Source organism: Hypanus sabinus, chromosome 17 (genome assembly GCF_030144855.1).
Source record: "Hypanus sabinus isolate sHypSab1 chromosome 17, sHypSab1.hap1, whole genome shotgun sequence".
NCBI classification, from domain to species: domain Eukaryota; kingdom Metazoa; phylum Chordata; class Chondrichthyes; order Myliobatiformes; family Dasyatidae; genus Hypanus; species Hypanus sabinus.
In genome coordinates, this window is record NC_082722.1 from 60248811 (window position 1) to 60273259 (window position 24449).

At 38.9% G+C, this 24449-nt stretch overlaps 1 long non-coding RNA gene across 1 annotated transcript in view; it reads right to left on the minus strand.

Moving 5' to 3' along the window:
• Positions 1-8763: 8763 nt before the first annotated feature.
• The window catches only part of LOC132406982 (uncharacterized), a 143607-nt gene continuing 127921 nt past the window's right edge, over positions 8764-24449 (minus strand). The window contains exons 2-3 of the long non-coding RNA XR_009516325.1: positions 22665-22724; positions 8764-9044 (exon numbers count right to left, since the gene is read on the minus strand). This is a non-coding gene — a long non-coding RNA (uncharacterized LOC132406982). The remainder of the gene's footprint in view (positions 9045-22664; positions 22725-24449) is intronic.

The window sequence follows — 24449 nt, forward strand, 5'->3', positions numbered from 1 at the left end:
CTTCTTCTACAGATCATTCCCCACTGTTACATCATTATACACTTCCCAGTTACACACACTTGCTATAATCTCAGATACCAGTGTGAGATCTACAGCAGAGGTAGTGTTGTAAAATAGATTTATCCTTGTCAGCCTACCATCATTCAAGCACATCAAATACTTTTCTTCCAGAATGTCTTCTACCACCATCCCATTCACATTTGTGTCACTAAACCCCATATAGTAATATGAGCATTAAAATCCCCACACCAAATCACTTTATTTTTCCCATTTCCACCCACTTTTTCCAATATATCAAGTTTTAACCTTTCACAAGCATTACAAAAAATATTATCTGTACTTTACCATTCTCCTCCCAAATTTCATCTATAATTGACACATAAACAACTCAAATTTCCATAAAATCCTGTGCCCTCCCATTTTTGACAAAGGTAGCCACTCCTCCTCCAATACCCAATTTTTCAATTGAGTCTTATATCAACAACCAACTAACGGGAGTATTCAAGGACATTTCAGAAGTTCCCATTTGCTTCAAAAAAGCAACCTTTATACCAGTGCCTAAGAAGAATAATGTGGACTGCCTTAATGACTATTGCCCAGTAGCACTCACATCAACAATGAAGAAATCCTCAGCAAGGATCTGGACCCATTGCAGTTTGCCTATCACCACAATAAGTCAACAGCAGACACAATCTCAATGGCTCTCCACACAGCTTTAGACCACCTGGACAACACAAACACCTACTTCAGGATGCTGTTCATCGACTATAGCTCAGCATTTAATACCATCATTCCCACAATCCTGATTGAGAAGCTGCAGAACCTCGGCTCTGTACCCCCTTCTGCAATTGGATCCTCGACTTCCTGACCACAGTCTGTGCGGATTGGTAATAACATATCCTCCTTGCTGACGATCAACACTGGCGTACCTCAGGGGTGATTGCTCAGCCCACTGCTCTACTCTCTCTATACCCGACTGTGCAGATAGGCATAGCTCAATTACCGTCTATAAATTTACTGGTGCTACAACCATTGTTGGTAGAATTTTAGGTAGTGACAAGAGGGCTTACAGGAGTGAGATATGCCAACTCATGGAGTGGTGCCGCAGCAACAACCTGGCACTCAATGTCAGTAGGATGAAAGAGCTGATTATGAACTTCAGGAAGGGTAGGACAAAGGAGCACATATCAATCCTCATAGAGGGATCAGAAGTGGGAGAGTGAGCAGCTTCAAGATCCTGGGTGTCAAGATCTCTGAGGATCTAACCTGGTCCCAATATATCGATGTAGTTATAAAGAAGGCAAGACAGCAGCTATACTTTATTAAGAGTTTGAAGAGATTTGGCATGTCAACAAATACACTCAAAAACATCTACAGTTGTACCATGGAGACCATTCTAATGGGCTGCATCACTGTCTGGTATGGAGGCACAGAACCGAAAGAAGCTGCAGAAGGTTGTAAATCTAGTCAGCTCCATCTTGGGTACTAGCCTACAAAGTACCCAGGACATCTTCAGGGAACGGTGTCTCAGAAAGGCAGCATCCATTATTAAGGAACTTCAGCACTCAAGTCATGCCCTTTTCTCACTGCTACCATCAGGTGGGAGGTACCGAAGCCTGAAGGCACACACTCAGTGATTCAGGAACAGCTTCTTCCCCTCTGCCATCGATTCATCGATTGAATCTTTGGGCACTACCTCACTTTTTTTTGCACATTTTTTTAAGATCTGTTCAACATGCATAATTGATTTACTTGTTTATTTATTGTTATTTTTTTCTCTCTGCTAGATTATGTATTGTATTGAATGCTCCTGCTAAGTTAACAAATTTCATGTCACATGTTGGTGATAATAAACCTGATTCTGATTCTAACATAACCCTATATTATAAACCTTAGACAAGATTTCAACTGAGTTTCCTGTACACATACAGAATAACATCAGGTTTATTTTGTGAAACTTCAATGAATTTCTTAAATTCTTGAACATTAACTAACAGGCTTCTAGCATTCCATTGTAAGATTAGAAAAAACATTAACAACTCTCCTTTGAAGTCTGAACATTATTTATTCTTCCATCATTAATAACTTCTTGAGTTATATCTTTTATCTCTAGATGTTTTTTCTCCAGCTTTTAATATTTTTTCTGTCCCACTTTTAGTTTGTGCTAAAGTTTTCTAACTTTTATTGCTTTATTGCTGCTCTAAACACCAGCAATATAACAGGCAGTAAGTAAGTAAGCACAATTTACCACATCTGCCATGAAAGTGACAAATTTTGGCTTATCACCTATCGACGAATGCCTTGCTATACAATCAAGCACTTTACATCCTGTCTTCTGCATTATAGGAAGTAATAGATCCCATTGACACTGTCCTCTGTATTTTCTGCAGAGCCTCTGCATGTGATATGCCTACTTCTACCTGAACATACTGCACTTCCACAGCTTTCTTGCATATAGGGCACCCTGCATAAGCAGACCTATGTTTCCACAGTTATGGCTACATAACCTAATATCTTCTCCACAATTGTTATAATCATGTTCTCCACCACATTCACCACATTGCATTTTACTCTTATGTGCAGCTGCTACATGGCTAAACTTCTGTCACTGAAAACTCCTCAGAGGGGATGGCACATAAACTTGAAACGTATATCTCATATAACCAAAACTAACTCTATTTGGAAACTTTTTCCATCAAATTTAATCAAGACAATAAGCTATCTATTCTTACTTCATCATAAAATTCTTTTAAATGTTTAGCATCCATAACTTTTTTCATGACTAAATTATTTTTAGCTTTCTCCATGGATATATCTAGAGGCTCTCCAGAGATTACTCCCTAAAGCCACTGTCATTCAATATAATTCTTTGGTGTTACCTTCCTTCCACCCACAGGTTTTAACCCCAAAGCTTTCTCATATTGCTTATTATCTATATAAAATACTAATGCCCCATATCTTAAAGGTTGTGCACCCACAATATTTCTTAATGCTTTTTCCAAATCCTAATTTAGTGTAATTAGATTGCTATCAGAAACAGGACCACACTCAAAACTCAGCAAAACCTTAAACTCTGCTGTCCTTCTTTTATTTAAATCCTGTTTACTCCCTTCATCACTGGACGATAAACTTACAACTATTCTCAGTTTCCCAAAAAACTTGTCATTCGCCTTCCTCCATACATTTCCTTTCACCCAATACCACCTCCTGTCCACTACCTCCATCTTCTCCATTGCTTTTTACACCCTCCCCCACCACCTTCCTGCCTGAGAACAACTCCCAACAGCAAGCTCAGTCCTTTGCTCCAACCCCAACCAGGACTCCAGAGTTTCAGCAGCTGCAGGAGATGGGGAAGCTCTGTATATTATCAGTCAGCCTATCAACAAGAGATGCTAAGTTTAGATTTTAGAGCTTTGTAGGCATCCCTCAGTTTGGCACATGCTCCTAGGTTTATTCTTTGACTGTTACCCACATCTAGTTAGCGAACATCAAAAAACTCTGAGCTACTGAATTTTGGTTGTCTGATGACTTATATTAATGATTAGGAATTGTGAGGTATACTTCTTCCACATAGTGAGCTCATAAGGACAAACTCCTGGGGCTCAGTGGTGTCATTAACTGGGAATTAGTCCCTTGTCACAGATTTCTGCTGCTTCTCTTGCACTACAACTTCCCAGTCCATTGGGCATTAATATTTAATTTTTGATAACAGCTTTTACTAGTTTTTATTTATTCATAGAAATGGAAATTCCTAGCTCTATCACATATTTTACTTATTGATTTGAGACTGATTTCAAGGCCAATGATATGTGCTCAGTGCTTAGAACAGATATCCATAAAACATCTCAACAAAGATCCTGTCCGACATCAAAGTCAACAATCCAAGTACAATAGTCTGAAAAATCTTCTGAGTACCACCAATGATTCTTGATAAATCTGCAAACTACTCTAAAGAATATGTTATCAAACTGAATTACCAGTTCAATTAAGTATGATAACTATTTACATATTCTAAAGGAATAACAAGAGTATGTTATTACATAGTGTTGGCAACAAAGTACTTATTCTTTGCTTAATCCTTTCATTAGTGAACAGGTGCATCCAATATTCTGCTAATAGTTTTCTTGTTATTTCATGTTTTTAACAATTAGTGAAAATGATTACCCTTTGAATTTTAAGTGGCAAATGAACTCCGATATTTGATTGACAATGGCTATATACACTCAATGGCCACATTTTTAGGTACACCTGCTTATTAATGCTAATATCTAATCAGCCAATCATGTGGCAGCAACTCCATGGGAAAAGTCACCTCATTAATGAGATATGACAGAGGAGAATGACCAGTGAAAAGAGGAAGAAATGTCAAGTATATATTAAAGCAAGAACAAAAGGCTTTAAGCTCAGTTGAAAACTGGGCAAATAAATGGGTTTTCAGGATTTCACTGCTTCTAAGTCTAAATATATGATTTTTGGCTTTAGAAGAAAGATTACTGATTGTGAATTATGTCTATATAATTCTCAATTAGAAAAAGTCATTTTAGGTGTCTGGTTTGTTGAAAGACTTAATTGGAGTGTTCATATAGATAAAACAATTGGAAAGTGTGAGAAAGCGATAAATGTTACTTATTTTAAGGATTATATGGGTCAGCACAACATGGAGGGCTGAAGGGCCTGTACTGTGCTGTAATGTTCTATGGTTTTTATAGTTATGAGAAGTATTGCTGGATGTGACTAGGGAGCAGGGTGGGAAACTAGGTACTTAATATACATAGCTATGATTAGATCAGTTGTTGATATTGGTTGTATTGCTGATGGTTCCGCTGTTACAGCAGTGCTTGAAAAATTAGACACTGTGTGGTCCAAAGCACTTAGACTCTGTTGTGGAGCTTTTAGAACAACATCAACCCCTGTGTGGAGATGGGAGAAATGCCTCTACATTTAAGACGAGTTAAGCTGGGCCTGCAGTATTGGGTGAAACTAAGTGGCTTCAATCACAGCTGTCCATCAAGATGTCTTTTGCAGGAGATGTTGGAGCACCAAAGTGAAATGAAAAGATCTCCATTTTCAGATTTGGTTAACAACTGGGCTGTGAAATTGAAATGGATTGAGGAAGAGATTGCTGACCAAATTTGCTTGCCACCTGTTCCTTTTTGTCTTTTGCCAGAACCAGAAGTAGACCTAATCCTCCTTTTTCAGCTTCAAGAAAGCAGAGCAATTTCAACAGTGTCGATTGTAAATGAAAATTTAAATAATAAAAGGGGATCTTATCTGAAGATTTTTACTGATGTCTCAGTGGACCCAGAGAGCAGTAAGGCAGGATTTGGGATGTACCTGTCTCAACTTGGAGTTGAGATTGGTCACTGGGTTTCAGATGGTGTTTCTGTCTTTACAACAGAATTATTAGCAATCCTCTGGGCCTTATGGTGGATAGAAGACTCTTGACCGTGCAGGGTTATCATATGTTCAGATTCTGCTGCTGCCTTAGAGGCTATAAAAGGGAATAAATCGAAAACTTGTCCTGACATCGTTATTGAGATTCTCTTAGCTTTGTTTAGAGTAGGGAAGATGGGTCGTGAAGTCAGATTTACATGGATACCTAGGCATGCTGGGGTGGAGGGAAATAAAATTGTGGATGGCACTGCAAAGTCTTCCTTACAGAGCAGGCAAGTAGGAATTATAATACCCTTAGGCAGAGCAGAATTGAGAAGAAGGATTAAAAAAAGGTATAGAGAAGAAGTGGTGGAAGGATTGGAAAAATTAGTTAAAGGGAGGACATTTCTTTTCTAGACACCCACTAGTTAAAAAGGTCTCAGACTGTTACTCTTTAAATCATAGGGATATGGTGAAATTAACAAGACTTAGGTTATTTAAGGATAATAGGAAAACATCCCACTGGATTATGTGACTGTGGTAGTCCAGAGACAGTTCAGTATGTTTTGCTGAGTTGTAATTGATATAAAATTGAAAGAAGCATATTGTTCAAGAGGATGTATGACTTAAATGTATTTTGTTTTTGTATTAAATCTTTGTTTGGCTACCAAGAGGACCACCATCTGATTGAAGAGTTTATTATTCTGTTTCTACGTGTGACTAGTTTATATTTGAGAATTTGAGCTTCTTGAAATTCTATAATTAAATATACATCCTGTGGAGGGCAGTAATATGCGTAGATACGTCTAAATTGCCGGAAAGAGAAGAAGAAGCGAATGGCCAGGCTGTTTCAAGGTGACAAAAGGCACAGGGGGTACCTAATAAAGTGGCCACTGAGTATACATGGGGGTAAAGGGCTAGTGTTAACTAGGTATTCTTGGTTTTTCAGTCACACATCAATTACTTTTCCTAACACATACCCTGTCTATCCTTGAACAGTTCTTATTAGCTTGGACCTCTCCAGAATTAACTGCCCACTGTTTAGGTCGTTGTAATATTTCTATCACAGTAATATGTTTATGACTCTTTTGTTTTCTCCTAACTTGTTCTAACTGTGCCACAGTCAGTGGAAATCCCTTTGAATCTTGACATGAATTTGGAAATTTTCCAGGCCAGAGTTTTCACTTCCTTCTGCCTTCATGTCAGTGATCTCCCAAAAGATTTATACAATCTATTCCAGCTGGGTGTTAGCTTCACTGTCTCCGTTGAAGGATTGTGAGTTCACACCTCCTTATTTCAATGTTACATTTACTTTCTTTCTGGTTCAACATTTCATTGACTGTGTTGTCTGTCTGCAATTTATTGGGTCAATTTGTTGGTTCCGTTGGCTGATTCCCATTCACTTTCACTGACCAGTCTAATACCATGCTTACTGTTTCACTTCCATTGACCGTGTCTGTCTTGGTCAATTTAGCTGCAGGATTCTCTGACTGATGGCAAACAATTGTAGGGTGCCAACACAGCATGCAGGCGGATGAAGATCAGGAACACACAGCTGAGTTTTATAAATTGTATTTTTTAAAAAAACTAATGAAGTGGTAACGCTGCAATGTAAACTAATATGTTGTAACATGCGAGGATCCTTCAATTCTGAAGTATTACAATGATGCCATTCATTCCTCAATTGTATTAGAATTGAGTTAGAGTTTCATAGCAATAACATCATACTCTCTGTTCCTATATCCTAGTACTTGATCAATTGCTCCTCAAGGAATTTTGATCAATGCAACACAACTAAATTTGGCTGGGTTTCTAAGCAAACAAGTGAATGTCTTTGGAGCTTTACATATGCCTGGAGGAGGGGGAGTTGAAAGATGTTTGCACAGATGATTGAGGACAGAAAAAATATGTTAAAATGTGATTTAAAACCAATGGGATCTCTTATTTTCACAAAGAAATACACCTGGCCATAATGTCATTGGTTTTCAATGAATGATCATGCAATGAAATTTATAAGGTTGCACAAGGGAGTAGTTGAAAGGACTTTGAATTGGTTTGTTTTTATTAAACAAGAACTTTTCTTGTTACCCATTCTTAACTGACCATGAACTGAGAAGTTTGTTGGGTGTTTCGAGAATGGATTTGGATTATTACCCTGGTTACCTGGTAATAACTTGATATGGTGTAGGTCAGGACAAAGTACGGTCTTGGCCTGAATCATCGGTTGATTATATTTTTCCACAGATACTGCCTGACCTGATGAGTTCCTCCTGCATATTGTGTGTGTAGGTTTTGGGTTCATTGTTGAGTCATATGTAGGTCAAACACAGATGATAGCTTGCCTCCTCTGAAGGACAATAGTAAACAATTAGGTTTTAATGTTTTTGTGGTTATCATTTCTAATCACTATTCTTTCAAAAATATATCTATATCATTAGCTGATCTTTTGCTTCCACTGACACCATTGCGAGATCTGAACACAATCTCTACTAATTCGGGCTTCTGTATAGAAAACAAACATGACATATGTAACTGGGGGCCATAGATTTTCTGGATACCCATTGATTCTACTGCAGGAAATCCTTTAAGTTGTTTCTATGAATGCTCCACCAGAGAGCCAACTTGCTTCCTGCTGGGTGGAAAGCCTGTGACATAAGACTGCATCCTAAGAGCAGATGGCAAGCAGGCTGGGAGAGAGAGTGCAGGTAGGGTGTTCAGCTCAGACTTTGAAAGAGAAGTTGCTAGATAAGGCTAGAGAAAGCCAAGAGGGAGTAGATGCTGTTCCTCTGGAGTCTAGCCCCATGTAACAGGAAAAATCTTATGAATTTGTCCTCTTACCTGTTGGATTTTCTGAGCTTTAGAAAACCTCTCCAAAGTGGGTATGTTCCAAAACCATTAAAGCTTTTCAGGATAAATCTTTCCTGAGGGTCAATTATGCACAACTGTGTTAAAAATAGAGGAATGAGCAGAAGGGAGGCATGGGATTTTAAATGTTAATTTCCCACTTATTCCAAACCCACCTCACTTGAGAGTTAAAACTGATCTTGTTAGTTCTGCATCTCTATGGGGCCCCTGATGAACTGTTGAGTGTTTTCCCAAGTTAATACTTCAGATTCAACTCTTCATGACAATGATTCTGATGAAATCCAACTCCCTCAATACTAAACTCCCTTACTCCTTCACAACTGCTAAGAGAGCTTTATTTCAAATATATATTTTTTGCATAATATAGATGTTCAAAAGAATAATGATGCAAGAACTATTTACATTCTTTGTTTCATATGGTCAATATTCAGAGATGTTAACACTGTTTTAAACATTATTGCCACTGAAGTACGACCTCCTCCTCCAGCCTACTCCCCCCACTCCCCTGGTAATACACCATTTCAATGTTGAAGGGACATCCCCAACTAAAATGTGTAGTAGCGTAAGGAACTTAGACTGTGGTTCTTGCCCACAAAGCCTCTGCGTTGGCTGGACCGAGCTTCAGTTCATCACTCTGCACATACTGCTACAGCCTAGAATGTTCCCGAAAGCAGCATTCCCTTAGGGATATCGCATCATGTTGGAAACACGATATGTTTCATAAAGACCAAAGAGTTTCTTCCACTGAGTTAATGATTATCCAGCAGCACTTGATATTCACCTTGGTGCTCTTCTCTGGGAACAGCCTGTGGATCAGAGAGTTCTGTGTTATGCAGTTGCTTGGGATGAACCGAGGCACCAACCCTTACATCCTTCTCCACACCGTAACAGCAAATCCAAAGTGGATGACCATCTCCTCCCAATGCAGCTGTTCTTAAGGAAGTCTGCAGTGGGGATAACATTTCATCTGTAAAAAAAAGGAGCTAATTGGGAGGGCCCTTTTTCCCACCATTTTCTTATCTTGTTTCAATGTGAATATATAACACCTGAGAACTAGAAGGTGACCATGATGCACGCTTAACAGAAAATGAACAACAGACTACAATCTCCTCCGTTAACTCATGCAATATCTTACAAAACATAATTTAAAAATAGACAAAGTGACAGTCAGAAACAGAATAAGATACAGGTGCATTCATTGTATCCAAATCAACAATTTCTGTTCAACTGCCTTTTTGTTTTGCTTGACTCAGAATTTGATCATCTCAGTATGGGAATTAAGCGCAAACCACATCCTCCAACCTAAAGGTATATGAAGATTTATTATAGTGCTGACAGTTCCATTCAAAATACTTTCAGATTAGTTCTTAAGGCAGGTAGATTGCTATCCATATTGACTAATTATACAGGATATTAGTTTCAGAACATATATCATTTTAATCTATTAATTCAAGTATAATATTGAACTGCAGCAATGGGAAACTGTCACCTCTGTTACGAGTTGTGAGGTAAAACTCCCTGGGTTTACTTGAGCACAAAATTTAATACTAATGCTCCATTGTGTCATCAGGGACCGATGAATGCATGGTTGAGCCAATTTTTTAGGAGAGATGTTAAACTGCTTGTCCTCTTGGGTGAATACAAAATATCGCATGGTATCAAAGGGGTTACCCACAATTTCCTTTTCTTCTGTTCAGCACTTCTTGAGGGTGGGGTTAGCGTGTCACCAGTTTAGCTTCATGGGCTCTGAGCAAGGGGATGAGGCCAAGGGGGGAGCCATTTTCTCTGACACTGGGAAGATGGATGTGTAGAGTGGGAGGTGGAGCACTCCTTCTGCCACTTCTGCCGGATTTTGATGTGCTCTGGCACAGGGAACCAAAGTTCCCAATGGCAACCCAATTACTGTATCTTTTTTTTTAATTCAGTCATAAACAAGGGATTCCCATGAATAGGTGGAAACGTTTCGCATTTTGAGAAGATCCTTTTCTTCTTACAACGTGGTATTGTCTTGCCATGAGTAGTGTGCCTGCTTTGGAAGGCTAATATTTGGCATGTAAATGGTGCCACCTGTCCAACAGAGCCAACTTTGAAGTATCTACAACTTTGAAGGTGGGACAGTAGCCTGGGAGAAGGAATAGATGTTAATTCAATTATCCTGCCAGGAGATTTGGAGGAATTTTTCAAGACAGCATTGGGATTTTGAAGGTCTGTTGTCCCCCTGCTTAATTGTGCTTACAAAAGGACAATGATTGAATTACCATCAACTGGGAAGAAATCTTCACTCTGAATCTCCAGTAAATTATGTAAAAAAGGATTCCTTATTTTGTGGAAAATAGTTTTACTCAAAGTTCAGACATTCAATGAAATAGCCAATATAACAGCCAACATTTTTCTACCTCGCCATGCTATGAACTGAACTTTATGTCGATTCAGACTCAAGTTTCAGGTTTATTAATACTGACATATGACATGAAAACTGTTGTTTAGTGACAGCAGTACAGTGAAATACATAAAAATACTATAGATTATAGTAAGAATTAGATAACTTCTATTTAAATAATTAGTGCAGAAGATTAGTGGATTGGTTCATTGTCTGTTCAGAAATCTGATGGAGGGGGGGGGGGGAAGAAGCTGTTCCTAAAATGACTACCCCAACAATCAGTTTGGTAATGATTCACTAAGTCATGACTTGTAGAGCCTCTCCTCACTGCAGCTTCTAACTCAATAATCCATCTACCAATATCTGATAATGACTGAGCAGGTTATCCTTGCTGACAAACTCACCTTTAGGGTAACAACTCAGTACCAAAAAAAGAACTGAAATTATGTTCTCTAACATGGTATCTGTTTAAGCTGTTTAACACTATGCTTTTAAGAGTGATATTTTCTGAATTACATTACAGTCGGCATGGACTGGTTAGGGCAAAGGGCTGACTTCCTTGCACTATAGCTCCATGACCCTTCATTCCACGTGGTCAAACACAATCTCAGTAGTTACAATGTAGTAGATTCAACTTCAGTGAGATCCAAGCTGCAAAAGGAGTTTCAAAGGAATCACATATTGTCCAGGCTTTAACTTTGAAATATAACACTGCCAACTTTAATTTTGCAACAGTCAAACCATGTCAGGAGGGCAACCATTTTGTTTGCAGTAGAGTTTTTCAGTCAGACTTAAGTACGTACAGTGTAACAGTCCCATGTTACCATTCTTCCATTTGTGCCATCGAAGTAATCTTCATTTTATTCCAATTCAATTGTAAATATGAGTGTTGCCCAAAAAAAGTACCTGAAGTATTGACATTATATCCTAACTCCCATGTTCAATTGAGTAGAGGTTTGGCTTACTGCTGAATTGTGTATTTCCTCCTTCGCACCCAAGGAGAGCAGTACAGTAAAACAACAGCTGGTCAAATAGGCTAAGAACAGTTGATGGTAGTGAAAAGTTCTTTAGGCCTGTGTCTGAGATTGCTTTTTTTCTGAAAAACTATGACTGAACATTGTAACGTGTTCAATGATAGATGTCAGGTGGCAAGTGTTCAGGCTTTTATTTTGAAATATAGCCCTCCTGACATCTATTTTGAAATTCAGTTGGACCATGTCAGGAGAGCAACCATTTTGTTTGTAGTAGAGTTTTCCAGTGAGTCTGAAGTACATAATCACAATCCTGTGTTACCTTTCTTTAGTTTGCACCATCAAAGTTATTGTCTTTTTATTCCCATTCAATTGTATCTGTGAGTGCTGCCCAAATAAACCATTTGGAGTTTTGAAGCTACTGTATATACCAATTCCCGTTTTCAACTGAGTGGAGTTCAGCCTATTGCTGAATTGTGTACTTCCTACTTCACACTCAGCAAGAGCAATACATATATTCAAAATGTGGAGATGTAAAACCTTTAAAAAACACTATCCTGATCGAGGATCTTGGCTGGAAGTATCGACTGCTCATCATTGATGCTGCCTGACTCGCTGAATTCCTCTAGTATTTTGTGTGTGTTGATCAAGATTTCCAGGATCTGCTGAATCTCTTGTTTAAAAATAATGCTCTCTGCTTGTACACACAACTTTAATATAACAGTTTCTTTTTAATTTGTATAGCCGCTGTGTTTTCCTGAGTACTTTTCTTTTAGCAGTTTCTGATCCAATATAGGGACATCCACATTTCCAACAGGACCTTTGTTTGGTTACCTATTGTAAGTTCTAAGAAGGCCATGTTGGTGCTGCTCACTGCATTTCCTTTGAAATGATTGCCTGGTGAAGTTCATGTCCATTGTGCCTCAAATCGAGAGGGATGGAATTCTTGCTGCAGTTCAGGAAGCAGTTCTTCAGCTACTCAGAGTTAAGGTAAAATCTGGCAATAGCTTTACTAGTAGCTGGCAACAGGGGAACTCCTTTGAAGTTACCAAAGTTGAATTTCCTGATAATGGTCGCAATTATGGCATGTGTAGCATGTTCCCCCTTTTCCTGCCTTAAGAGATAAGCTCATAGTTATACATAGTTATGACTAAAGTTCCTCTTGGCTATATTTTTGGGCTCAAACAGGAATGCCATTGCCTACTAAGCCTTGTAGATTTTCAGCTGATGTGGTGGATTTTCAACTTACTGTCAACTTATCCTAGTGGCAAGGCTGGGGTGGATGGTTTTCTGTGAGATGGAGTCAAGGACACTTGGGTCAGGGTAGGATAATGCTTGAGAAATTCATTAAAGAATTTCTTCCAGCACTTTCTGACTGCCTCTCAGTCCTTGAAAAACTCTCCTCCATTCTTGGTTCTCAGCAAAGTTAACCCCTGTGTGATGGTCACAACACTATTGAGCAATCAGTATATCAAGTTTCAGGACCTCCTATACTCTTACCCTCCATCAGATCTTTCAGTCATTGGCTTCCTGTTAGACCTCAGCATTCAAGAGCTCACAGGTCTGCTTAATTGACTGGAGTTTCCAATCGAAAACACATTCTATTTACAGTTAACGAGATTGAAGAAACACTTCAAAGGTGATAATCAGGGTCATTCAAGGTTTTTTAGACTCTGTGGACTCTCTGATACTCCTATTGATTGGGAGTTGTCAGGTTGTCTCCAAGTGGAGCTTTCTCTGTTGGACCTTTGAAGTCATCAGTATTGAATATTTTTTTAGACTGGTTCAAGATGTCTGCTACATGGACATGAAGGAACATACACATGTGGGGACATACACATCAGCATTTCAGCATGCATGCACTAGAACACATTTCTGGGTGGACTCAAGAAGAAACACTAGGTTTGAGGAAAGCCCAGTGACATAGGTTCCTTTCCTTGCTCTAACCTTGTGTCACGGAGGAATGTTTGCCAGATTTGACTCACATCACTAAAAGAAGCTCAAAAGCTGTGCGGGGAACTGTTGTATCCAGTTCTAGGCTGCTTTCTTGCACGATGCTTGACAAGTAGTTATATTGTCCAAGCACCATGTGAGAAAGTTGGGTTTAAATATAGAGCACTACTATACACTTTCCTCACAGCCTCACTATAGAAGAGCTCGCTACTTTATTTTCCATATGGACTAGGAAGAATTGGTCCCTGAGTATCTTCACTGGACCACCTTCTGGGTCCAATCAAAAAGAAATTACTGGCACTCAATTAAGTTGATATTAAACTGAGTTAGTGAATTAACCCTTCGTCTCAAGTCATCAAGGAAGAAGCCAGACCATAATGAGTTGACATTTAGCAAACCAGCCTAAGGCAGACTAGTCCAATAAAGTACATCTCAGAGAATTATAATTCATTAGGCACTTAAAGTTTATAACTCGGACTAAATTTAGGTACACAAATTACTAATATATGTGAATAAATATGATCACAGTTGTCTACTGGCTGAGTAGCAAATGATTAATAGAGGGAATTACTTAAAATAAATAGCAAAGATTCACAGGCACATCATTGTACACCACTAGTGAAGCCCACCGAGTACTAACTGTAGAAGCCATTACAGTCTGAAGCTGCAAAATGGTGAGATTATAATTCCTTGAATAATTAGCATGGTACTAGTTTTGAATGAACTATATCTGGAACTTAAAAAAAATGTTTTGAGATAACATGACCTGATCTTTACCAGTTGTAAAATGGTGTCGACTTTGGCTCCTCCTTGGAATTCAGGGATAGATTTTGTAGGGCTGGGATAATTAAATACCTGTTGTGTATAATTTCTGCTGTATTAAAGGGCTTAATAGTCCTGTTAAAAATAATTAATTCATCCATTGCTAGAATGGCAAAATTCTTCATTGCATTTTCTGTTGCCAGCATTATTAAGGTTAAATTGGTGTGGAATCTCTCTCAGTTGCCTACTGTTGCTATGCCAGTTTGGGGAGGGGTGGGGGAGGGGGGGGGTGGGGGAAGCAAATACGGTTGAAACCACGGACTTGCAATTTTTCAATTAAGTTCTCGTGTTTGCTTCAGGCAACATTTATATTCACCTCTGGATCCAGGAATGCAACATCAATATTAATAATGGGGATAGAAAACTTAAAATCATAAATAACTCATGCACCAGATGCACTGAAAGCTCTTCCTGTCTCATTGAGCAAAATGGCAGCCACCCGAGTGAAAGGTTTTCATGCACCACACTACAACATATTGTATTTCTGTGATAGTAATGTGAGAAGTCCAAGTCTGATAATAAAGAGATATCCTTTGAAAAGTAAACCTTTAATGAATGCACTTTATTGGACTGGTGTGCCTTAGGCAGCTTTGTTAAATGTCATTTCTATCATTAGCAAAACCTGCAAAGCATAGCCTTTACTGTTTTCATTTGAAAATATATTCAGAGTAGGAGAGCTTTATGTTAAAACAGCATTGTTAATTCAGGAAGGCAGAGGAATAGCAGGTGTTTCTTTTTCCCCACCTGACCTCTCATTTCTCAAGCAGTGGATGGGACAGGCACAATGTTTTCACTTGTACATGAGCAAATCACTGCAGGCGCTGGAAAATTTGATACAGAAACAGTCATAAAAATGAAAACAGTATACATGAAATAAAATTGCTCAACTCAAAGTTATTCCCTCATGATTTGTACCTTCCTATTCGAGCACGTGAGAAGCACGGCAGCATGGTGACGTAGTGGCTGGCTTAACCATAAGTCCATAAGATATAGGAGCAGAATTAGGTCATTTGGCCCACTGAGTCCGCTCTACCACTTCATCATGGCTGATCTATTTTTCCTCTCAGCCCCAATTTCCTGCCTTCCCCACCCCTCCAACCCCATATCCCTTCATGCCCTGACCAACTAAGAATCTGTCAATCTCTGCCTTGAATATACATGCAGGCTTGGCCCTCCGCAGCTGCCTGTAGCAATGAATTTCACAGATTCACCACTCACTGGCTAAAGGACCTCCTCTTCACCTCCGTTCTAAAGCAATGCTCCTCTATTCTGAGGCTGTGCCTTCTGGTCTTACACTCTCCCACCACCCTCTCCACATCCACTCTATGAAGGGCTTTCACCATTCGATAGGTTTCGATGAGGTCTCCCCCTTTACAGTACGGGCAACCTATATCCAATTCTCACTGCTGCCTGTAAGGAGTTTGTGTGTTCTTCATGTGACTGCGAGGGTTTCCTCTGGGTGCTCCGGTTTCCTCCCACAGTTCAGAGATGTACCGAATTGGTCATGGGAAATTGTTTCATGATTAGGCTCAGATGAAATGGCTGGATTGCTGGGAGGCTCGGCTCGAAGGACCTATTCTGTGCTGCATCTCAATAAGTAAGTAAATAAATCAGTTGGTCATCCACTCTTCCTTCTTACACCTCTCAGAACAACGTGATAGAGAATCCTACTGACCAGAATTTCAAAAGGACCAGTCACATAAATAATGCAACCACAGGAACAGGGAGATAGTTTTCCTCAGAAGACATTAACTCGCACCTGACTCCTATTGCAGAATCCAGAAGCCAGGGAATGGGACTGAATTAGAGTAGCTCCTAAATCATTCAATAAGTTCAAAATCATCTAATAAAGATGATAGAAGCTCATCAAATTATTGCATCCCCACCAGAACCCTATCCAGGGATTATACTGGACTTAACTTTTTGGACAATGAGGCTTATTTGAAAATAAAAGGTCAGTGTTTAATATTTTCATTTTGAACTTTATAACTTAATCCAAAATATAATTTAAAAAACTTAGGTCATTACCTCTGTATCTGTATTTGAACTACAAATAAACAGAATGGTTTTACTTTGTTTCAGCTCCTCAGTTTAATAAGATCATGGCTGACTTTCCCCCTCAATGCCACTTCCTGCACTAACATGTTATTTGGTTCTTTTAGTATCCAAAAATCTCTCTATTGCTTTACACTGCCTCGTCATCCTTTGTCATTAACTCTCTCCTGACTTCCTCATAGTGGTAGAGTTAGTTTACACTGAAACAAGTCAACATGTCTCTACTGACCAAGTTGCCAACCTGAGCTAGTCTCACTTGCCAGCATTTGGTTCATATCTTTGTAAACTGTTCTTCCATGAACCTTGTTTAAACATTGTCATTGTAATTGGCCTTATCATTTCCACTGGCAGCTCATTCCACATATGTGTGAAAAAAATTACCCCTCAGGTACCTTTTAACTTTTCTTCTCTTTACTTTAAATTAATGCCGAATCGCTTGGATTCAAAGTTCAAAAAGTTCAAAATAAATTTATCATTGAAGTATGAATATGTCACCAAATAATACAGAGATTCATTTTCTTGCTGCCATACACAATAGAACAAAGAAATACAATAAATTAATGGAACACTACACATAAAGACTCACAAGCAACTAATGTGCAAAAGAAGACAAACTGCAAATACAAAATAACAAATAAATAAATACTGTACATACGTACATACTGAGAAAATGAGTTGTGGAGTTCTTAAAAGTGAATCCATAGGTTGTTAAATCAGTTCAGAGTTGAGGTGAGGGAAGTTATCCAGGCTGGTTCAGGACCCTGATGGTTGAAGGGTAATAAACTGTTCTTGAACCTGGTGGTGTAGGAAGTAAGGCTCCTGTATCTTCTTCCCAATGGCAGCAGTGAGAAATAGAGATTCACCTACCACGTAAATTACTGACTCTTCACCCTGTCTATGCTACTCATGATTTTATAAATCTCTATAAAGTCAGTTCCAGTCTCCTAAGCTCCTAATGACATCTGTTCTATGGCATAGTGACAGAACAGCATACAATACTCCTGGTGTGTTGCAGCTGTAGCATAGCATTCCAAATCTTGTACTCAAACCCTGGACCAATAAAGGCAAGCATGCCAAATAACTTCTTCTCCACTCTGTGTCATCACTTGCAGGGATCTGTGTACTTGTAACACTATGTCTCTCTATTCTACAGTATTCTTCAGAGCCATGCCATCTTACCTTCAAGTCTTACCCTGGTTTAATTTTCTAAATTGCAACACTTTGTGCTTGTCCAAGTTAAATTCTATCTGTCTGTCTTTGGCCCACTTCCCAGTTGTTCTAAATGTTAAATTACCTTCTTCACTGTCCACTGTCCGCCATAATTTTGCTGTCATTCCCAAAAGTACTAACCGTGTACCACCTCAATGCTTTGTGATGAAATTATCTGTATGGATGGCATACAAACCAAAGATTTTTGCTTTAGTTTGATACATGTGAAAATAATAAACTGATTTACTAACTTCTACTCTCATCCAAATCCTTAGTATAGATGACATAGAGCAGTAGATGCAGAACTGATCCCTATTGATCACAGGCCTCCAATATGAAAAGTAGCCTTCACTTACCAGCCACTAGATCATACTGCCTAGCCAGTTTTGCATCTAATAGGCTTGCTCACCCAAGGTGAGCTACACTTTTCTTCCCTCTCATCTTTCCCTGTTTCTGTGCTTCCTAAAAAGTACCAATCTCCAGTTCCGAACATGAAACAAGAACACAAGTGCCGCCTGACCAGCTGATTGTTTCCAGCACTTTCTGTTTTTATTTTCAGATTTCCTACGTTGTTCTCTTGCTGTTTCCAAGGATGGTTTCCAAGGTAACGTAATGGTTCAATTTCCACTGCTGCTTTTAAGGAGTTTGCATATTCTCCCCATGACTGTGTGGGTTTCCTCTGAGTGCTCCAGTTTCCTTCCACAGTCCAAAGACGTAGCAGTTAGTAGGTTAACAGGTCATTGTAAGTTGTTCCATGATTTGGCAAAGATAATCAGGGAGGTTGCTAGGCAGCACAACTTGAAGGGCCAGATAGAATATTCTGCACTGTATCTCAATAAGCAAATAAATAAATAAATAAGTTGGTGTTCATGGAACATTCATTCTTTTTCTCTTCATAAATGCTGCCTTGCTGCCTTACTTGCTGAGTATTTTCAGAATTTCTTTGTTTTATTCTCCCTTTCTTCATTTCTATTTCCTCTAAAACCAGTGTATCTCTAACATTAAAAATCAAAAAAAAAATACAGACACTGCAAATGGTTGTAATCTGAAATAAAGACAGAAAATTCTGGCAACACGCAAGCAGGTCAGGTACAACTGTGGAAAGAGAAACAAAATGATAATAAAGAATCTTTAACATGAGCTATGTTTCTCTTTTCAGATCTCTTAAACATTTCCCAGTTCTGATACAATTTTGACACTCTGAAATATTGACTCTCTTTTTCTCTTCATGCCTGCTGTTTGACCTGCTGTGTATTTCCAGTATTTTCTAGTTCCATTTCAGTTCTTTCACTTTTGTAATTCTAATATCTTGCCAAGAGCTCAAAGGATTTGATAAATGTGGTTGAATGTGTTCTCAAAAAAAATTAGAATTTTGACAGAAAACAAAATCACAGAAATGTCTTCAAGGGGTAAAAGATGAGAGGAAGTAAAATAATATGTTGAAATCATCTGTTCTTTTGCATTTTCCTTCAATGGAGTATATTTTCTCTCGAGTTGTAGCCTGTCAACGGTGTAATTGATTACACATCTCTGACTGTTGGAGATTAATTGTATGCTCTACAATCACTCTAACAACAAGCCCCAATACAAAATCTCATGATGCTAAGGAACAGTTGCTGAAAAATTATATTTCTTGAGCACATCACAAGCTGACACTTTTCTAAGCTGATCAGTTTTCAAAGAATTGGACTTTATTCATCCAAATATTAGACATCAGATGTCAAAAAAGTCTCAGATCATAAAACTATAAGCTGATATCTAACCAAGTCAATATTGGATTCTTATTCCTGCATGCTATTAAATAGTTAAGTCAATTCTAAGTCACAATGACAGATCATGCACTATTTAATTCTATTTTTTCAAATTGTTGAAAAGGAAGATTTGAATTTCTATAGCAACTTTCACAACCCGTGCAGATGATTAAGTACTCTTGAAGAGAGTATTCTGGTGTAATTTAAAAATCACAGTAACCAATTTATGTACAGCAACCTCCTTCAAATGAAAAAGAAAAGAAAATGAATGGATGTTGCTCTTTTTTTACTGTCGATAATCTACATATGATTCACATGGAGTCATTTTCCCAGAGAAGGGGAACTAAAAATTAGAAAGCATAGATTTGAAGTGAGAAGTGAGACCTAAAAAGGTGTGTGAGGAACAACACAGAGGGTGGTGAGTCTATGGAGTGAGCTGCCAGAGGAAGTGGTTGAACACAGAACACTACAGCTGAGTGCAGGCCCTTCAGCCTGCCATTTAACCTACTCCAAGATCATTCTAACTTTTTCCCTCCCATATACTATAGCCATCCATTTTTTTTCTTTCATCCTTATGCCTATCTATGAGTCTCTTAAATGTTTCCAATGTATCTGCCTCTAACACCACTCCGGCAGTGTATTCCGCCCATCTACCACTCTCTGTACAAATAATCTAACTCTGACATTCCCCCCCCCCCCTATACTTTTCTCCAGTCACCTTAAAATTATGCCCTCTTATATTATTTGCCATTTCTGTTCTTATACACCTCTATCAAGCTACATATCATCCCCATTTGCTCCAAACAGAAAAGCCAATGGTCACTCAAGACATGCTCTCTAATCTAGGCATCGGGTTGGTAAACCAATCCCTCCCCCTCTTCCCCCTCCCTCTCCCCCTCCCCTACATCCTTCCCATAATAAGATGACCAGACTGAACACAGACTCCAAGTTTCACCTAACCAGAGTTTTACAGAGCTGCAACATTGCCTCAACTAATGAAGGCTAATACACCAGACACATCCTTAACCACTGTATTAATTTCCATGGCAACTTTGAGGGACTTATGAATGTAGACCTTAAGATCCCGCTGTTTCTCCACAATGGTAATAATCATGCCACTAACTCTGTACTCTGCCTCAAGTTCAACCTTCCAAAGAGTATCACTTCACACTTTTGCGGATTGAACTCCCTGCCACTTCTCTGCCCAGCTCTGCATCCTATCGATGTTCCATTGTAATCTACGACAACCTTATTGATGCAGATTCATTAATAGTTCAGCATGATAGTGTAACCCTTAACAGCACCACCTGGAAGATCATGGTTCACTTCCCACCACTTTGCATGTTCTCCCCATGACTGTGTAGGTTTCCTCTGGTGCTCCAGTTTGTTTCCACATTCTAAAGATGTACGGGTTAGGGTTAGTAGGCTGTGGGCATGATGCACTGGGACTGGAAGCATAGTAACACTTGTGGACTGTCCCTAGCATAACCCCAGACTGTGCTGGTCATCAAGACAAACTACGCATTCCACTGTATATTCTGATGTTTAGATGTACGTGTGACAAATAAAGCTAATCTCTTAAATATTTTAAAGACATTTGGATAAGTACATGGATAGGTGGGATCTTGAGGGATTCAGAACTAATGTGGTCAAATAGAATTAGCTTTGTAGGCACCATGGTTGGCATAGACCAATTAGGCCATATGCCTGTTTCCATGCTGGAAAAAAAATTAAAATAACTATTTTTCATATTAAAAAATACCTCTGTTGGTTGAGGATTAAATGTTCACCAAGACCCTTGAAATAAGTTTTTCTTCAAACTAATAATATGGTATCTCATATGTCCACATCCAGAAAGAGAATAATCAAGGACAGCTTCTCATCTGAAATTCATACTGATTCACTCTGACAGTGCAGCACTCTCTGAGTACAGAATTAGACTGTCATCCTGAACATTTGCATCAGGCTCATTTTTTTTTTTTTTGGCCAGGATCTTTAGTATTTACACCTGTCATATGAATGGAGTGAACACTCCAAAGATTTATGTTGCTTCTAGACAAGATGGCCTTTGATATCTATTCATTGTGTTAGTATATGCTTGCTAAAATGGTCAATAATTCCCTATGCAGTGGAAAATCTGATCTTAGTATTCCTCGCACACCAAATAAAATTGGTTTTATTCCTCGGCTGTGCTACAAATGATTTCCATGCAAAGTAACTTAAAAGGCAAGAGAAAGTGCTGAAAATAACAAATGATGCTTAAACTCTCAAAACCATGTTTCCAGATTGCAAATTTGAATCATAAAAAGGGGCAGTCTGGGGGAGATCAATAACAGGAAAACAATAATTGAGTAACCCTACATGGGTGATCACAATGACAAATGTGGAAATTCATTTCTGATATGAACCTGTTAAGACGGTAATGAAGACAAAATCGGGCACACCAAAAAGCTGAAGTATACCCTTGATCTTGAGCTTTCTGTTCTGTCATAGTGAAATTCATTACATTGTAAAATATCATTAATAAATAATGGGGCAATTTAGTCACCGATTCAAATTATTTGTCAGTATTTGGTACTTGCACAGCACTTCAGTAAATGAGAAAGAATACAGAACGTTATAGACATTGATTTAACGGCACTTTGGTGAATATCATGTATGAAACTACTTATGCCCAGCCAAACCAGTTATTTTTTAAAATTGCTTGCTATTGCCTACAGTCTTTGAAGAACAGGTCCTATAGAAGATAAGGGTTCTGGGTGAAATGAAAGGAAGATATGACCTATCACTCCAAGATAGAACTATCAGTTGAAAATTCCTTATAATACCTCACCAGTATTATTAGTGTATGGTAGCAACCTTTGTTTAAACTTGTGACACCCCCTCATTTCGGGCCTTTCTTCACCTAGCCAGCTGAGATAAATGAAGAAGCATTATCTGGTCGGAGTAATGGCCTGCTCTCCTCCAAAAAAATAAGCACATGCCACACATTTGAAGCACCTTCATTTATATTTAATGAAGCACAAGGAATGCTCCATACACCCTTCCCACACACTGCTAACCTGACAAAAATTGCAAAGTGAACAGCTTGGATTTGTGAAAATGCTTTTCAAATTCTGCAGCTCAACACACACAGCAACTGATTTTACTTATGCATCTTGTTGCAGGAGTTTTCTAAGCAACAGCCTGTATATGTCATTGAAATATACTTCAATAACAAAGGATTGAAAAAAAAACTGCTTTTGCTGGAAATTTTAAAGAACAGAAAATACTGGAAGAACTCACCTGGTCAGCCAACATCCATGGAGAGAGAAATACTTTTGGGACTGGGACCCTTTGTCTGAACTAAATAAGAGAAAAACACATTAGTTTTCAGTAGGAGATTAGATTGGAAGAAGGTGCTTAGAACAAAGGGAATATATCTGAATAACTTATCTTGGCTCAGTTTTCCTGATTCTATTTGTATGATCTGGTCTGCTCTGCAAGGAATATCCTACAGCCTTGCCAAAATATATTACACCGACAAAGACTGTAACTGTACCTATTAATCCATCAGAGATATTCCGCTGATCTAAATTACCCTCCCCGATGCCTACTCCTATTGAAAACTAACTAGTTTCATTTGTTTCCCGTTTCTGACATGGCTCCCTAAGGTTGCTATAGCCGGGGGTAGTAAAGGGGATAAGCTACCACTATTTTTTAAATGCTCCCAATGATGTGTTTCTCAAATAACCTATGACAACCAAGTCCAGCTTCTGACCTTCATGTATGACTTAGCTATTAAGCCTAGCAGATCCATTACTACTGATAGGAAAAGGAGCAAAGATGGGTTACTTGTGCCTTAAAACCAGTGCTTCGGGCAGATGGTGCTTATCAGCCATAGTTGGCAGCTCATCCAGAAGAAAAACTCTGACCTCAAATCTCCACTGCCTTGTGGCTATACCCACTCACGTTGCAGGCTCTGGGAATAAACCCTGAGGAAAACTCTGGAGTTGGACTCTCTAAGACAGTCCTACGTTGAGGTTAATGCTGACTGGCACCTCCATCTGACGCTGCTAGAGCCAAACCGTATCGGACTCTGCCGTTCCTTTGGATTCATCAGATGTGTGGAGGGGGGAGCTTGCAACATGGGCAAAAGCTTGCTCTCCATATTGTACTGCCCTGGCTTGCGTACCTAAATAGCCGGGATGCAACATCCATGACTGATCCTGACCAATGGAGGCCTTAAAGAGATTTCTAACGTAGAGTATTTCTCTCTTCACAAGAACTACCTGACCTGCTGAGTGCCTCCAGCCTTCCTTTTTCTTTTTACTATCCAACAATCTACTGTAGGAATGTAGTAGGCTGAGCAACATTTGTAGAACAAAAGGAAGTGACGAATTTTCAGATTAGCGTCCTCCTGATGCAGGGATTCAACATGAAACCTCGATAATAACTTTTCTCCCTCAGATGCTGCTCAACCTATTGAGTCCCTCCAGCAGATATTTATTGCTCCAGATTCCAAATCTGCAATCTCATCTGTCTGTCTTTTTTTTTGTTTTTATGTTATTTTAAAATGAATGTAATATACTGTAAAGGATTGTGCATCACCGACGTGGATACATCTATTTAAACAAAACCTTTTCCTATCACATGAATAAGACTGGTCATCATTCTGTAGAGAAACTAACAGTTGCTACATTCAGTCTCCAAGATATGGGCTGCCTACATACAGTACAGGCAGAGGGAAAGGTTGCTCACATGGTTAACTGGTCAATCCAGAGGAACATTGGCAGTGAGAATTGATGCATGCTGCTGGGGGAACCTTACAATCCAACTTCATAAAATCAGAAGCAAAATGAAAATTACAAAGCATCCTCCTCTTATGTTTGATGCAGGACCATTTGTACAGGACCATTCTCCTCTCATGTGTAATGCAGAAAACACTTGTACAAGTCTACGAGTGCAAACTATGGCATTGATGGAGATTAGAGATTCTCAACTCCTGCATGTCCAAAAACCCTTAAGTTTGTCAATTCATCCCCCCCTCCCCTACCCACCTATTTTACCCCTCACTTAATTTCATCTGTC